The sequence below is a fragment of the Mobula birostris genome, chromosome 11, assembly GCF_030028105.1.
Source record: "Mobula birostris isolate sMobBir1 chromosome 11, sMobBir1.hap1, whole genome shotgun sequence".
NCBI classification, from domain to species: domain Eukaryota; kingdom Metazoa; phylum Chordata; class Chondrichthyes; order Myliobatiformes; family Myliobatidae; genus Mobula; species Mobula birostris.
This window is the reverse complement of record NC_092380.1, coordinates 19298190-19315051: the sequence shown is the minus strand read 5'-3', so window position 1 is coordinate 19315051 and position 16862 is coordinate 19298190.

Sequence of the window (16862 nt, the reverse complement as noted above, 5' to 3'; positions counted from 1 at the left end):
ATGTTGAAATTTTATACAGCACTGGTGAGGCCTCACAGAGTATTGTGAGCAGGTTTGGACCCCTTGTCTTAGAAAGGATGTGCTGAAACTGGAGAGGGTTCAAAGGAGGTTCATGAAAATGTTTCCAGATTGAATATCTATGAAGAGCGTCTGATGACTCTGGGCCTGTATTCACTAGAATTCAGAAGAATGAGGGGTGACCTCATTGAAACCCATTGAATGGTGAAAGACCTTGATAGAGCGGATGTGGAGAGGGTGTTTCCTATGGTAGGAGAGTCTAAGACCAGAAGAGTCAGCCTCAGAATAGGGGGGCATCCCTTCAGATCGGAGATGAGGAGGAATTTCTTTAGCCAGAGAGTGGTAAATCTGTGAAATTCTTTTCAGCTATGGCCTCCACAGCTGCAAAGGCAGAGGTTGATAGATTTGTAATTGGTCAGGGCATGAAGAGATACAGGGAGAAGCCAGGAGATTGAGCCAACCAACTGGCGGGAGTGCTCAAGGACGTTTTCAACTTCTCACTGCTATGGGCGGAAGTTCCCACTTGCTTCAAAAAGGCAACAATTATACCAGTGGCTAAGAAGAATAATGTGAGCTGTCTTAATGACTGTCACCCAGTAGCACTCACATCTACAGTGATGAAATGCTTTGAGAGGTTGGTCATAACTAGACCGAATTCCTGCCTCAGCAGGGACCTGGACCCATTGCAATTTGCCTATCGCCACAATAGGTCAACGGCAGCCGCAATCTCAATAGCTGTCTACACAGCTTTAGACCACCTGGACAACACAAACACCTACGTCAGGATGCTGTTCATCGACTTCTGTCCTGCTGGCACGAGGTCTCAGGCTTTTGTATTGAGAACAGGGTGACCAGAATATAATCTGAGAAAGAAATCTCGACAATCTTTGTCCTCCCTGATTCCGCGCCGCCCCCCATCCCCATGACGAACCAAGGCAGAATCTGGTGCCACCCTGTCCAGCTGTCCCGTGAGCTTACCAAGCAGCCCAGTGTGCTCATTGGACGAGGGGGCGTCAGATCTGAGGTTTCTATTGGCTGGGCAGGATTCACATGAGTGCGAGAGACTGCAGAGGCCGGAATCTGGAGAAACAGAAATGCGAGAGGAACTCGGGCAGCCTCCGCGGAGGGAAGTGGACAGTGGATGTTTGGGGTTGAGACCCTTCACCTGGGGTGGAAGGCGGAATGTGGATATGACTTGGTCCTTGGCCACTGTTGGGACAGGATCGAGTACCTCATTGGGAATGGGAGCAGCTCATTCCCGTTGGAGCAGGTACACCTACATGGATTTATAATGAAACAGGGCGAAGTCCGAAGCCGATGGTCATCCGCGATATAACAAGGAGCCACAGTGGTGGACACCAGTCAGTGGCATTTTAGATCAAGTGAGCCAGACTTTCCTGTAGATTCAAACTTCTGCTCCAGGCTTGTAATGGCCCAGATTAATCCTGACATCCATGCTCGCTCAGTGACTGTGTGCGCCTGCAAACTCTGTTCACTAACGACTTCATCCAAAAGATCAGCTCTTGCATAATGAAATGCTGGATTTAAATTCGGACGCAGCCTGGCTGATTAGATGTACTGAGGTTTTACTGAAAATATTACAAATTGTGTCTTCCCCGTTTAATGAGCTGAATTCCCAGTGCGCACCGCTCCTGATTTGTGTCTCTGCCAAGTGACAGCAGAGGGTCCGGACTTAACCAGTAACGGAGCTCGACGTAAAGCACCTTCGAAATCAGGAAAAGAGGCAGGGACCACTCACCCCATCTACTGATGCTGTTCCAGCCGACAAGAGGCCTGGCTGTTGAACAGGCAGATCAGATATTGCTGAGAGCATGTACGTGTGTGTGTGTGTGTGCGTGTGTGTGTGTGTGTGTGTGTTTATGTATGCATGCAGATACATTTATATATGTCAAAGCTTAATTTATTGTCATATACACAAGTACACATATGCACTGGTGAAATGAGAAACTTACTTGCAGCATCAGCATCATATAATGAAAACATATCAAAATTCAGAGTCAATTTATTATCAATCTTCCAATCTGCGCCTTGTAAGGCATGAAAATGCCCGACGCAGGCCTCTCGTGGTCTGAGTCGACGTTCCCTCCCTTTATTATCAAGGTACATATATGTCACCATGTGCAACCCTGACATTCACTTTCTTCCAGACAAACTCAATAACTCCATTGAATAATAACCATAACAGAATCAATGAAGGACCCCAACAATTGGGGTGTTCAACCAATGTGCAAAAGACAACAAACTATGCAAATACAAAAAGAAAGAAATAATAATAATAAATCAGCAATAAGTATCGAGAATATGAGTTGAATAATCCTTGAAAGTGCGTCTGTAGGTTGTGGGAACATTTCAATGATGGGGCGAGTGAAGTTATCCTCTTTGGTTCAAGAGCCTGTTGGTTGAGAGTAGTAACTGTTCTTGAACCTGGTGGTGTGAGTCCTGAGGCTCCTGTACCTTCTTCCTGAAAAGAGAAATGGGTTGTGGGGGAGGTAGATGCTGCTTTCTTGGGGCACTTTATTTACATGTGCTCAATGGTTGGGAGGGCTATACCCGTGACGGACTGGGCTGTATCCATTACTTTTTGTAGGGTTTTCTGTTCAAATATAAAAGCATTTTTTACAAGAAAGAACACAATTAGAGCAAGACAAGTCAATCGTAGTGCAAAGTGATCAAAGTGATTATGGTGCAGTGATTAGGGTTCTGCCGGTTAGTTCAGGGACTGGATGGTTGTAGGGAAGCAGTTCTTCCCGAAGGTGTGGGTCTCCAGGCTTCGCCAGCTCTCCCTGCTGGTGCAGGAGTCTAGTCTTAACAAGCTCTTCCTGCTGGTGTGGGACTCCAGGCTTCATCAGCTCTTCCTGCTGGTGTGGGACCCCAGGCTTCACCAGCTCTTCCTGCTGGTGCAGGAGTCTACTCTTAACGAGCTCTTCCTGCTGGTGTGGGACTCCAGGCTTCACCATCTCTTCCTGCTGGTGTGGGACCCCAGGCTTCACCAGCTCTTCCTGCTGGTGTGGGACCCCAGGCTTCACCAGCTCTTCCTGCTGGTGTGGGACCCCAGGCTTCACCAGCTCTTCCTGCTGGTGTGGGACCCCAGGCTTCACCAGCTCTTCCTGCTGGTGTGGGACCCCAGGCTTCACCATCTCTTCCTGATGCTGTGGGACCCCAGGCTTCATCAGCTCTTCCTGCTGGTGTGGGACTCCAGGCTTCACCAGCTCTTCCTGTTGGTGTGTGAAAACCAGGCTTCTGTACCTCTTGCCTGATGGTAGCTTTGAGAAGATGACGCGGTTCAGATGGTGGGGGATAATGAATGATGCATTCATATTGCCTTCTGTAGCTGCTACCAGTGGTGAGGAGGTTTGTGCTCATGATGTTTTAAGCAGAGTCCCCTACTCGACGGCTACTTACGTTCCTGTATATTTAAATTGCTGTAATGCCATGATGAAACCAGTCAGGAGACTTTCAACAGTACATCTCTAAAAGTTAATAACAGTGTTGGGTGACAGGTTAAACGTGCTAAGAAAGTGAAGGCTCTGCTGCTTATGATTGTTTCTATGTGCTGGGCTCTACGTTAACGTCTGATATGGATTGAAAGCAGCTGACTCTCTCCACCACCGATTCCCCAATGTGCACATGTTCGCTCCCCTTCTCCTTTATGAAGTCAACTATCATTTCTAGCTTTACTGATGCTGACTGAGTGCTTTTTGTTGTGATACCACTCTACCAGAATGAATGCTGGACCCTTTCTCCAGCAATGGAAAAGAGACTAGAAGCAGCTGAATTATGGTTCTCCAGGAGGATGTTAAAAATATCATGGACCACACACACATCAAATGAAGAAGTTCTCAGAAGAGCCCAAGCAGTTCGATCACTCAAACCAACAATAAGAGAAAGACAACTCAGATTCTTAGGACACATCATGTGGAAAGATGAACTAGAAAAACTCATACTCTCTGGAAAGATTGAGGGGAGCAAACCTAGAGGAAGACCTTGGCTTATGTACGTCAAAAGCCTAGCCAGGTGGCTACACATCGAGGAAATGGAAGTCATCCAAAAAACGAAGGATAGATCTGTATGGAAAACCATGGTCACCAAAGTCCGCATCGGATATGGTACCTAGACAGACAGACAGACCACTCAACCAGGTGAGTTTTCATGCAAAAACCATGGCTTATTTTTCTTTAAACTTTCATTGTTCTGGTCACACTCTTAATCAAACAGCCAAAACCACCAAGTTTTTGCCTCGTTCTTGACCTCCGAAGAATCTCTGGGCAAACTTCACCAGATCCAACTTGGGAAAAGCATGCAAACTCCACACAGACAGTTGTGATCAATCCTATCTTTGCACTGAGTGGTTGGCCAAGATTATGTGCTCAATTCTCATTGGGAGTGGGACCTGAATCTTCCACCTCCTTCCTCAGCAGTGCAGAGGGAACATCAAATGTTCAATACCTGGGCTCAGAACACAACCTCTTCAAAAGCCGGCAGACAGATTTCTCTCCTGCCTCTCTCACGATGACACCTGACCCAGGGGCGTACCCATCACTGGCCACCCAGGACACAGAGCTTTGCAGAACCATTTCGGGAGCAGGTAAAGCACGGATTCACAGCTGCCAGTCTGGAGTGTCTGAGAGGTCATCCAAGCTCCTGCAGTGGTCCAGGTGATGCTTAAGAACATCCAAAAGTGTTGTGGACACCATTAATGTGGGAGTTCTAAATCCAGGTTATAGTTTAACCATTTCACCATTTCCATTGCCATTGGATTTTGTCTCCAGATTATGAGTTCAAGTCAATGGATTTCAAATCCTCTGTGCACCAAATCATTGCCAACATGGGGACATCAGGAACAGGCTATTCAGCCCCTCTACCATTTAGTAGGCCATGGTTGATCCCCACAACCCTGGACAGGGTTTGCAGCCGTCACTAGGCAGCACATTGGCACAGAGATGGTAGATTCTGGTAACAGCACCCCAGCATTCCCGACCCTGACGCTGTCTGTGCAGAGTGCGCGATCTGACCCCTGTGGCTGCATGGGTTTCCCCAGGAGCCCTTCCCACATCCCAAAGGCATGCAGGGACGGTGGTTTAGTGTCTGCTGTCAAACAGCCCGAGTGTGTGCGTGAGGGATGGAATGTAGAGAGATGTGGGAGAAAAATATAGGGCCAGTGTACAGCAAACTTCTTTAATCCAGCAACCTCAGGACTGGGATGCTGGATTAGCAGATTTTCCAGACTATTGGACGTTGCTTCAAATAGTTAGATTTAATGTTTTGAGATTCATAGATACTTAGAGTTATACAGCATGGAACCAGAACCTTTGGGTTAAATCTTCCTTGCTGACCAAGATGTCTTCAACCAGTCCACTTTCCCAGGCATGGCCCAAATCTGTGAGTTTGTGTGTGTCTGGGTGTGTGTGAGTGTGTGTGTCAGTGGTGTGAGAGAGTAGGTATGTACATGTGTGAGTGTGTGTGTGTCTGTGTCTGGGTGTGTGTGTAAGTGTATATGTGTGTGTGTGTCTGTGTGTGAGTGTGTGTGTGAGTGTGTATGTGTCAGTGGTGTGTGAGAGTAGGTGTGTACATGTGTGAGTGTGAGTGTGTGTGTGTGTGTGTGTCTGTGTGTCTGTGTGAGTGTGTGTGTGTCTGGGTGTGTGTGAGTGTATGTGTGTGTGTGAGTGTATCTGTGTGTGTGTGTGTGTGTGTGTGTGTGTGTGTGTGTGTCTGTGTGAGTGTATGTGTCTGTGTGAGTGTATCTGTGTGTGTGTGTGTGTGTGTGTGTGTGTGTGTGCACACATCCATGTGCAAATGAGTGAGTGTCTGCTGTTTTGACTTTATTCACCCTAGGTTAATTTTTCACTAATGTTCCTATAACTGAATCATGGCTTCTTTTATTCTTTTAAAGGATGTGGCCTTCACAGGTTGGGCCAGCACATAATTCCCCGTCCCTAGGTGTTTTTTGAGAAGGTGGGTGTGAACTCTGCCCTACTTGAGCTCACACTCTGCCACACTCAGTACTGCCATGGGGGAATATGACCCAATGACAGTGAAGGAACAGCGATGTATTTCCATCTCAGGATGGAGGGCAACTTCCAGAGGATGGTGTTCTTTGTGCCTTTGCCACCCTTGTGTCACAGACCTCCATACCCCTTGCGCAGGCCAACGGGAATAATAGCTCAGACGACAGGACTGTGCAAAAGTCTTAGGCACCCTAGATTTTTCATATGGTTTCAGACCATATGGCCTCCACAGAGCCCTGATCTCAACATCATCGAGGTTGTCTGGGATTACCTGGAGAGACAGAAGCAAGTGAGATAGCCAAAGTCTGCAGAAGAACTGTGGCAAGTTCTCCTGGATACTTGGAACAAGCAACCAGTTGATTTTCTTATAAAACCGCATGACAATGTTCCTAAGAGAATTGATGCAATTTTAAATGCAAAGGCGGTCACAGCAAACGTTGATTTGATTCGATTTATTTTTACTGTTGACTGCTCTTTATAGTAATTTGTTTATATTTAGAAACGTATCATTTCATTTTTGTGGAAAGCATCATCACTTTACAGAATTTTTCTACATGTGCCTCAAATGTTTGCACAGTACTGTAGATGGGCTGAAGGGCCTGTTTCTCTGCTGTACCACTCTGTGACATATCCTGCCCGCTGCTGGAGGCAGAGAGTTTGATAGGGAGTATCCAAAGATTCTTAGTGAAACTCCAAATAGGCCAAGTAGCCTGTGTGTTGAACATTCTGAGTATTTATACACTTTCTGAAGTATTATAAATCTCTTTCTCTCTGTCTCTCTGTGGTAAACCATGTATATATGTTGTAACTCGGTTACCTGTCTGGACACACCCCTCTGCTGACTGCCCCTGTGGCTCCTCCCACAGAGTCCTGTATAAAGGTGTTCACCTTGCCCCTCCCCCTCAGTCCGGGGGCAGACACTCACTGTGGAGGTCGTATTGTACAGCGAATAAAAGCCTTTCAGTATTTTACCAAACCTCAGTCTTTTGGAGTAAAGGTGCTTCACTCTCCCTCTCTCTTTCTCTCTCTCTCCCTCCCTCCCCCTCTTTCCCCTCTCTTCCTCTCTCTCCCCTCTCCCTCTCCCCCTCTCTTCCCCTCTCTTGCCCCTCTCCCCCCTCCCCTCCCCCTCGCTCTTCCCCTCTCTCCCCTCTCCCCCTCCCACTCTCCCTCCTCTCTCTATCCCTCCCCCTCCCCCTCTCCCCTCTCTCTTCCCCTCTCTTCCCGTCTCTCCCTTCTCTCTCTATCCCTCCCCCTCGCTCTCCCCTCTCCCCTCCCTCCCCTCCCCCTCTCTTTCCCCTCTCTCTTCCTCTCTCTCCGCCTGTCCATCTCCCCCTCTCTCTCCCCTCTCCCCCTCCCTCCCCCTCTCCCCCTCTCTCTCCCCCTCTCTCCCCCTCTCTCCCCCTCTCTCCCCCTCTCTCTATCCCTCCCCCTCTCTCCCCTTCTCCCTCTCCCCCTCCATCCCCTCCCCCTCTTTCCCCTCTCTCTTCCTCTCTCTCCCCTCTCCCTCTCCCCCCCTCCCACTCTCCCCCTCTCTCTATTCCTCCCCCTCTCCCTCTCCCCCTCCCACTCTCTATTCCTCCCCCTCTCCCTCCCCCTCTCTCCCCTCTCCCCCCTCCCTCCCCCCTCCCCCTCTCTCTCCCCTCTCTCTCCCCCTCTCTTCCCCTCTCTCGCCCTCTGGCAAAGTCACTGGTGGACATGCTTCCACAGTAGTCTGTCTCACTTTTGCCTTCATGTCCGGGCGCAGCAGGTCCAATCTTGACTTGGGCCTACGCCCCATCAGCATTTCTGCAGGAGTGCGGGCAGCCGTAGTCTGTGGCGTGAGGCGGTATTTAAACAGGAAACATAAAAGCCGAATGCTAAGAGAGTCCCCTGTCATCCACTTCAGGCCTTCCTTCACTGTCTTGCCTGAGTTTGTCTATGGTTGAGAGGGCTGTGATGTTGCTCATGAGGTGAGCTTCGATCCATTTAGAATGCGCATCTACCATTACAAGAAACATCTGCCCTATAAAGGGGCCAGCAAAGTCCAAATGTAGCCTAGGCCAGGGGTGCAAAGGAGCTGGTGGGGGCATATTCTGATTAGTCTGACACTGCGTGCATGATTTTACCTTGTTCTCCAGATCCTGATCCATTCCTGGCCACCAAACATAGCATCTTGCAAGGCTTTTCATTCGAGACACTCCTGGGTGAGTCTCATGAATTTCCTGCACAATCTGTGAATGGCCAGGGGGAGGCACGATGACCCTCGCCCCCCCCCCCAGAAAATGCAGCCATCCTGCAGATTGAGTTCTGTCTTGCGTTTGGCATAAGGCCTCAGTTCCTCTCCTTCTACAGCTCTGGGCCAACCTTGTAAAAGAGAAGTCTTGACTTGGGACAGGACTGAGTCCCTCTCTGTCCACTGCTTGATCCAGGTCACCTTTACAGGTGTCTCTGACAGCCTCCCCAATGAAAACACAGTCTCTGGAGGCACATATGGAGTAACAGGTGTCTCAGGTAAAGGTAGTCGACTCAGTGCATTGGCGTTTGCATTATCCCCACCCGCTCTGTACACTATAGTGTACTGGTAGGCTGACAGTGTAAGAGCCCAACACTGTATCCTGGCTGAGGCTAGCGGTGGGATGCATCTAGTCTCACTGAACAGGCTCATCAGTGGTTTGTGGTCCGTATAAATTGTAAATACGCATCCATAAAGGTACTGATGAAAGCGTTTGACCGCAAAGACAATGGCCAGACCTTCTTTGTCTAGCTGTGAATATCCCTTCTCAGCAGCTGTCAGGGTACGTGAAGCAAAACCAATAGGCTTCTCTGAACGGTCCTCCATTACATGTGAGAGAACTGCCCCGACTCCATAGGGCGAGGCATCTCATGCAAGGGTGATCTCCTTGTCTGGGTCATAGTGAACAAGCAGCTTCGCTGAGTGGAGAAGTTCTTTCATTTCCTTGAAAGCTTTCTGCTGCTCTTTACCTCATTGCCGCTTAGTGTCATTGTGAAGCAGCTTATACAGTGGGGTCAAAACCCTTGAGTGGTCAGGAAGAAACTTGCCATAATAATTCACCATGCCCAAAAATGATCTGAATTCTGTGACGGTCTTAGGGCTTGGGGCCTCCTTAATAGCTCTCACTTTGTCCTCCACAGGGCAAAGCCCCTCAGCTGTGATCTTGTGTCCCAGGTAAATCACACTCGATGCCAGGAACACACATTTTCCACGTTTCAACCGCAGCCCTGCGTCTGATAGCGTCTTCAGCACCCATTCTAAGTTAGCCAGATGCTCCACCTCCGTAGCCCCTGTGATCAAAATATCATCAAGGTACACTGCTACGTGCAGAATCCCCTGCAGCAAAGTGTCCATTGTCCTTTGGAAAATGGCAGGGCTGGACGCCACTCCAAACACCAGGCGATTGTACTTGAATAATCCCTTGTGTGTATTAATTGTGACGTACTCCTTTGAATCCTCGTCGAGCAGCAGCTGTTGGTAGGCGTGGCTCATGTCCAGCTTTCTGAACAGCTTACCCCCTGACAGGGTCGCAAACAGGTCATCCACCCGTGGCAATGGGTACTCCTCCAGCCTAGAGACCTGATTCACCGTAAGCTTATAATCCCCACATATCCTCACCGTTTTGTCTGCCTTCAAAACTGGAACAATGGGAGCCGCCCACCTTGAAAGCTGGGTGTGCTCAATAATGCCTAGCCTCTGTAAATGTTTCAGCTCCTCCTCGACTTTGCCTTTCATGGCATAGGGCACCGAACTGGGCGTAAAAAAATATGATGTAGCCTCAGGGTCGACATGGAGTTTCACTGTCACGCCCTTCAGTGTGCCCAGCTCGTCCCTGAAAACGACACTGTACCGCTGCAGAATGTCCTCCGTCGTGTGTGCATACTTAGTTTAGCTGGATTTTGTGAAACCAATCGCGACCCAAAAGACTGGGCCCCCTGCCCTTAGCTATCACTAGCCTGGCTTCAGCCTTCTGACCCCCGGATGAAATGTCCATATGTAACATGGGCTGCCCCGTATAGATCCTAAGTTTGAGCTTTGACGGTCTAATGGGAGGCAGGTTGGACCCCCATGTCCTCCTGTAGGTCTCCTCACTAATGACCGATCCCATCCTCATCGCCAAAAATATGTAGTAACTTCTACTTTGAAAAAGGCACACTTGACAACTTCATGCCGAAGAAACAACTTTATGTCGAACTTCAAAACCGTTATGTATACACAGAGGCTTCCAAGCTGTACGGCATGGCAGGCACACTATGTACAAAGCCCACCGGAAGTGAAAAGAACGGAAGTAAAACCCTCCCATTATCCTAATTAGTATTAACTTACTTTTAATAATGCTCACACTACAACGAATAACATTGCAGAATAAAGAGAAAAATTACAGAAAAGGTGCAGTGTGGGTAAATGATAAGGTGCAAGGTCATAATGAGGTAGATTGTGAGGCTAAGACTCCATCCCTAGTTCAGGGTCTGATAACAGTGGGATAGAAGCGGTCCTTGAACCCGGTGGTTCGCGTTTCCAGGTTTTTGTATCTTCCGCCCGACGGCAGATGGGAGAAGAGAGACTGTCCGGGGTGAGGGGTGGTCTTTGATACTGAAGCAGCGAGAAGTGTAACAGGGTCCTTGACGATGAGGCTGGCTCCCGTGATGTGCTAAGCTGCGCTCACAGCTCCTTGCGGTTTCTTGCGGTCACGTGCGGCGCAGTTGCCGTACCAAGCCACTACGCGTCCAGATGGAACACTTTCGATGGGCGGGGGGGGGGGAGACAGGGGATGCAGATAGGGGAGGAGGAGCAGGGGACTGCGGCTAGTTGGACCACTCAGTTAAAGGGGCAGCACAATTTGTACACCAATTGGAGAAACGCACCACGTGACTCGAAGGAGAGCTGTCCCAAAGGTAGATCATTGGGTGTGTCAGCAAAGTAAACGTTTCAAGCCAACTGTGGGAATTAATCTTGTACCTATGGTGAGGGGGGACTGAGTTGGGAGATGGGATGGAATGTGAATTATACTCAAGCTGAAAGATTGCCTAAAATCCGAGGGAGCGCAGCAATTCTTATCCATTGGTAAAGTGTGCCATCTGCTGGTGCCATCTGTTCAGCAAAGCAGAAAGGCAGGGGCGGGAGCTGGTGAGGTAAGGGAAGAGCCATTCTCACTGAGACCTGGGCACAAATGGTGGGCAGTGTTACCATTTGCCTGTCCTGGGAAGAGAAAGCCATCCCTGTTTCTCCCGCTAACCTCCCTGCACACTTGGACACTAGAACCTCAGGGTACCTGACTTCCCTGCCTGTACCAGTTGTCTATCTGTGATGACAACTCACCTTTGTGTGTTTCATTTTCCCTCTGGGAGTAGAGGGCATTTGCTGACTGACCAGCCGGGCATGTCAACCTGCTCTGAATTTTGCACCTCCTACATTCTGCGCCTCCATCATCAGTCTCGAACTGCTGTCACTCGCTTGCCAACCAGATAACCTCGTCTACCGCTTGCCCCCACTGTCACCCCCATTTTACATCTGCCTCCCCCACTCTCCCTGCAGTTTGATCAGTCTCTTTTTCATCCTTCCCAGTTCGTCGGCATCAATGAAGACCTCGACACCATTATGATGGTGTCGAGACTAGCGCGTGATTTGGATTTAAGTGAGGGAGAATTGCGCAGTGTCAGCCTCACTCTTTCTTCCCAATTCCCATCTGGATCCAGTGGCAAAACAAGAGTCAAGATGGCTGGAGATGGGACTAGGCGCAGTGGATGACTAGGACGTCTTCTGTGTCTTGTCCTGCTCTACACGTTCCACGACGCTTGCAGAGACCGCCTTCTTGACCGTTGGACCTTCCATTGGTCACGTCCACTCAATCCGCTGGAGTCTGTCTTCACATGCTGGGATAGACAACTCCCTATCTCACTGAGGGTTTGAGACCCGTCGGCTACACTCACCTGGTTTAGCCGGCTTGTCGAAGCCGTTGCCCGGGGTGTAGCCACTGTCGCATGCAAACAGCTACGGGGAGCCACAGGTGAGAGCTGAGTGCCAGGTGGGGACCAAAGGTGGACAAACCGCCTGAAAAGGAGGCGACATGTTCCCCCACCAGAGGTGCTACCCCTCCCGGACATCCCATACACTAAGCACCATAGAAAGCATTCTATGTGGATACATCATGGTTTGGTATGGAAACTGGTCTTCATGTGACCACAAGAAACTGCAAAGACCTGCGGACACAGGTCAGCATATCACAGAAACCAGCCTCCCACCCACTGAATCCACCAGTAGTTCTCACTGCCTCAGGAAAGCAACCAGCTTATGCAAAACCCTCACCCACCCCAGCCATTCTCCCATCTCCTCTCTCCCATCAAAAAACCTGAAAGCACATACCACTAGGCTCAAAGACAGCTTCAATCCCACTGTTATCAGACTCTTGGATGATAAGATGTACTCCTGGTCTCACAGTTTACTTCATTATGACCTTGAACTTTATCGTTTACCTGCACTCCACTTTCTCTGTGGCAATAACACTTTATTCTGCATTGTTATTATTTTACCTTGTTCTAGTTCACTGCACTGTGTAATGATCTGATCTGTATGAATAGCTTTTCACTATATCCCAGTACCTGTGACAATAACAAACCAGTTCCAAGGATACATTGGAGAAATAGACAATAGACAATAGGTGCAGGAGTAGGCCATTCAGTCCTTCAAGCCAGCACCACCATTCACTGTGATCATGGCTGATCATTCACTGCGATCATGAGAAGGTGTGTGAGTGTTTGTTCACGGACTCATACAGCAACCCCACCCCCATTCTTCCACATGGACGATCTCCCCAATCTTGTCGCTTCCTCCTTCACTTCATTCCACCACCTCAGCCTTCCCTAGCCTCACGTAGGGTTGTTCCTGTCTCCCAGGCGCACCCTTACCCTGCCAACAAGGACATTTCAACACTATCCCCTTCTCCTGCTACAGGGGCCACGTCCTCTCCACTGATCTTATCTGGCCTTCACTCCCTGGCATCCATTGCCCTGCCACTTGGATGGTTAAACACTGAGAGATAAATTAATATTCAGGACGACCTGAGTATCCTTACAGTTAAGTTGTGTGGGTCCCCAGATGACTGATGAGGCCTGTAATGAGCTCTTCGGGCTTGTGGGGAGAGTTAGGCGCCGAGGTTTTTAGAGCACCTGAATTGGTAAATTGGCCTGCTGCGTTCACCAGCATTCTTTGTGTGTGTTGCTCGCATTTCCAGCATCTGCAGATTTCCTCGTGTCTTGGTTAATTGTTGTTTAACAAGTCATTAATTGTTTAGAGTTCTTCGTGTTTTTTCTCCAGCGACTCGCTCTTCGTAACGTGGTCTCCTGGTGTTTCTGTTTAAGTTCGTTAAGTTAATTTTGACAGGCTCCGGGGTTCCGTTTTACTTGTATTAGTTAGGTGGATGCCTGATTAGAGCCATTCGCAGGGTCCTAGTTTTGAGAATGTTACGTGTCACGGTGTTGCTCGGCCGAGCCGCAGGTGTTCTATTGGAATTGTATAAATAAACTCCGATTGCTGTCTCCACATGGGAGTCTGTCTTCTCTCTGCACCTGTATTCCAACATTGCCAGCGCACATTATGACACAGGCTGTTGACCTAAAAGCACAGATAAGTTGCACAAAGGGAATGCGCAGTTGATTAATGAGGCTGCTGCCTGGTTACTCAGGTTTGTTATCAGGACAGAGACTGAGTAGATTAGCCAGTATTCTCTTGAGCATGGAGTAAATAAAGCAGAGAATAGCGCAGCAGCAGAAAAGGCCCTTCAGCCCATCGTGTCTGTGTTGACCACAATGCCAAATGAAATTTATCCCGTTTGCCTGGTGAACTGCCTCTTAGAAGTTGCTAACTCTACAGCCCCACCACTCTCGTAAAAAACATACCCTACATATTTGCTTTACACTTTCCTCCTCTCGCCTTAAATCTATCTCCTCTAGCATTTGACATTTCTACCCAGGAAAAAGACTCTGACTATCTATTCTGTCTAAAGCACTGTGCAGAAGTTTTAGGCACATGGATATAGCTAGGGTGCATGAGACCATAAATACAGTGCTGCATTTGTCAACATGAAGTGGAGAGCAAGCTTGTAGATCTAGCAGGAGCAAAGGACGTTGGGAATGGTGAGGGTGCAGCACCCGGGGAGGGGTGTGGGATGGCAGAGAGGGAGTTCCAGGGGAGGCGGAGTGGAATTGGTACGGTTGCAGACACACCCATCCCTGAGACACCAGGCAAGGACATTTGATTCCAAACAATTGGTTTATTGATCAGGTACATAATAGGCATCTGTTAGTCTCACGAGACAATGGATTTGCATCTTGGAAGGTTTCCAGGGCGCAAGCCTGGTCAAGGTTGTATGGAAGACCGGCAGTTGCCCATGCTGCAAGTCTCCCCTCTCCACACCACCGATGTTGTCCAAGGGAAGGGCATTAGGACCCATATAGCCTGGCACCGGTGTCATCGCAGAGCAATGTGTGGTTAAGTGCCTTGCTCAAGGACACAACACGCTGCCTCAGCTAAGGCTCGAACTTACGACCTTCAAATCACTAGACGAACACCTTAACCACTTGGCCACGCGCCAGCTGATGTTTCAATGACAAACTCTGCCATCTGCTTCAGGAATGATGCCTGGGCATGTCTATTCCGGTGGTATTTAAACCCCTGTCGTCTGTCCCTCCTGATACCAGACTACGGTGTTATAAATACCACCGGACTAGACATGCCCAGGCATCGTCCGTGAAGAAGGTGACAGTTTGTCATTGAAGCCTTGGTTATACTCAGTACATGTCCCCGGCTGGGAGCCTGAGAAGAGTGCATTCCTCACGTGACGTTGTTTCCAGTGTTCCCAGTCCAAGCAGCCTGAGCAGGGGAGGTGAGGAGCCAGCAGCATCTTAACAGGTTTTTTTTGTTTGCAGGTATATGAGAGAAGCAGGTTGTTGTGGAGCCGCTATTTTGGGTGGTGGGGGTGTGTGGGTGATCAAGTTTGAGTTGCAAGTGCAATGATTCAATATAGTGCTGAGGCTTTGATCTGAGAGCGTCAAAAACACTCGGATATGGCCCAAGCACAGACACTGAAGTAGGTCAATAGTTCACTGACTTTAATGAGAACAGTTGCAGAATTTAGATGAAAAGAAGAGCAACACACTCTAGGCCAACAGGATGGTTAACTAAAGCTCTCAAACTGAAAGTTAGCGCCAACACTGGTGCCGGAACCAATAACTGATTGCAAAATGAATACGGCTCCTTTACAGCATCTGTCAAAAGGGTAGTCCTTCCTGAACAAGGGTGAAGGTAAGCAGGGAGCATAAAAGTTGCTGTGCTTTTGGTCAAGTGTCAACAGGACTAGAGCAAAAAGGGAGATAAATACCGCATTAACGAAACTGTATTTCGTTGGAACTTTCCAACTCAGGAGCGCAATTGTCGAACCTGTTCCGCAGCCCGCCTGCGCGGGCACGTAGACCCCACAGCAGAGTCCGTGGCTGTGACAGAGAGGTTTCGGTTAGAGCAATCTGAGCAGCGAAATTGGGTAAGTGCAGGTAATTCCTTAGAATTACGCTGCCAGTTAAGCCGGGGTGCCAGTCATGGCAGTAGGTGTGTGAGGGGATCAATGTTCCTGATAACTTAACCTGTAGGATGTACACCTGGCTGATCTCTTTAGGAAATGGAGCTGGAGATGGATATACTGAGGAATGTCCGGGAAGCTGAGATCACCTTTGACAAGAGGTGGTCACACCTAAGGTGCAGGCAGTAGATAGTTGGTTGACCACAAGGAAAGGTAGAAGGAGCAGGCAGGTTCCCGTGTGGCCATCCCTCCTCAGCAACAAATATACCCCTTTGGATACCACGGTGGGGGGGCATGGCATGACCTCGGAGGGAGAAGATGGTGGCGTGACGCAGCCTGCGCGGCCATTCCAAATTGATATCGTATGTGTGAAGTAGGAAGCCGTGCACAATCCTGATTTGATGGAGACAGATGTAAGAAGCACGGAGAAACATCTGGAGTAACTTCTGAAATGCCTGCTTCGCTACCGCTGCTACTGTGCGATCAAGAATCCCCGGAGGGGAAGGCCCCAAATCCTTGGCTTTGCCTATCGCCTGTTGCTGGGGTCGAGGCGCTCGGCAGAGATGGTGCTCGGTGCTCGGTGTCAGGAAGCTAGTCGGAGGCTTGGAGTTTTCGGACGGACTCGGAGTCGGACTATGGTCGGATGCTTCCAGGATGCTGCATCGGCAAATTGGCGGTGCTGGAGGTTCACCGTCTGTGTGAGATGATGGGACTTTCGAGAGACTCTGAGACTTTACCGTGCCATGGTCTGTTCTTAACAAATTACGGTATTGCTTTGCACTGTTGTAACTATATGTTATAATTATGTGTTTTTTGTCAGTTTTTCAGTCTTGGTTTGTCATGTGTTTCTGTGATATCATTCTGGAAAAACATTGTATCATTTCTTAATGCATGCATTACTAAATGACAATAAAAGAGGACTGCGTGTCCTCATAATTTAATCTAATCACCTCTTGGGTGTACAGCAGCAGCAGGCAGAGCAGTAGCACTGAGGCTCAGTGGAGGAGGGTGGATTCAGGTGGAACAATAGTGATATGAGACTCGATAGTTCCGGGGGAGGGTCTGGGCCAGCAAAAGAGTCGTCAGGATGATGCGCTGCCACCCTAGCTCCAGAACCGAGGGTATCTCAGAGTGCCCGCAGGACACGCTCAGAAAGGGAGGGTGAGCATCAAGAGGTGGAGGTGCACACGGGCACCGTTTACGCAGGTAGAAAGGGGGAAGAGGTCCTGCACAGACAGTATAGGGAGTCAGAGAG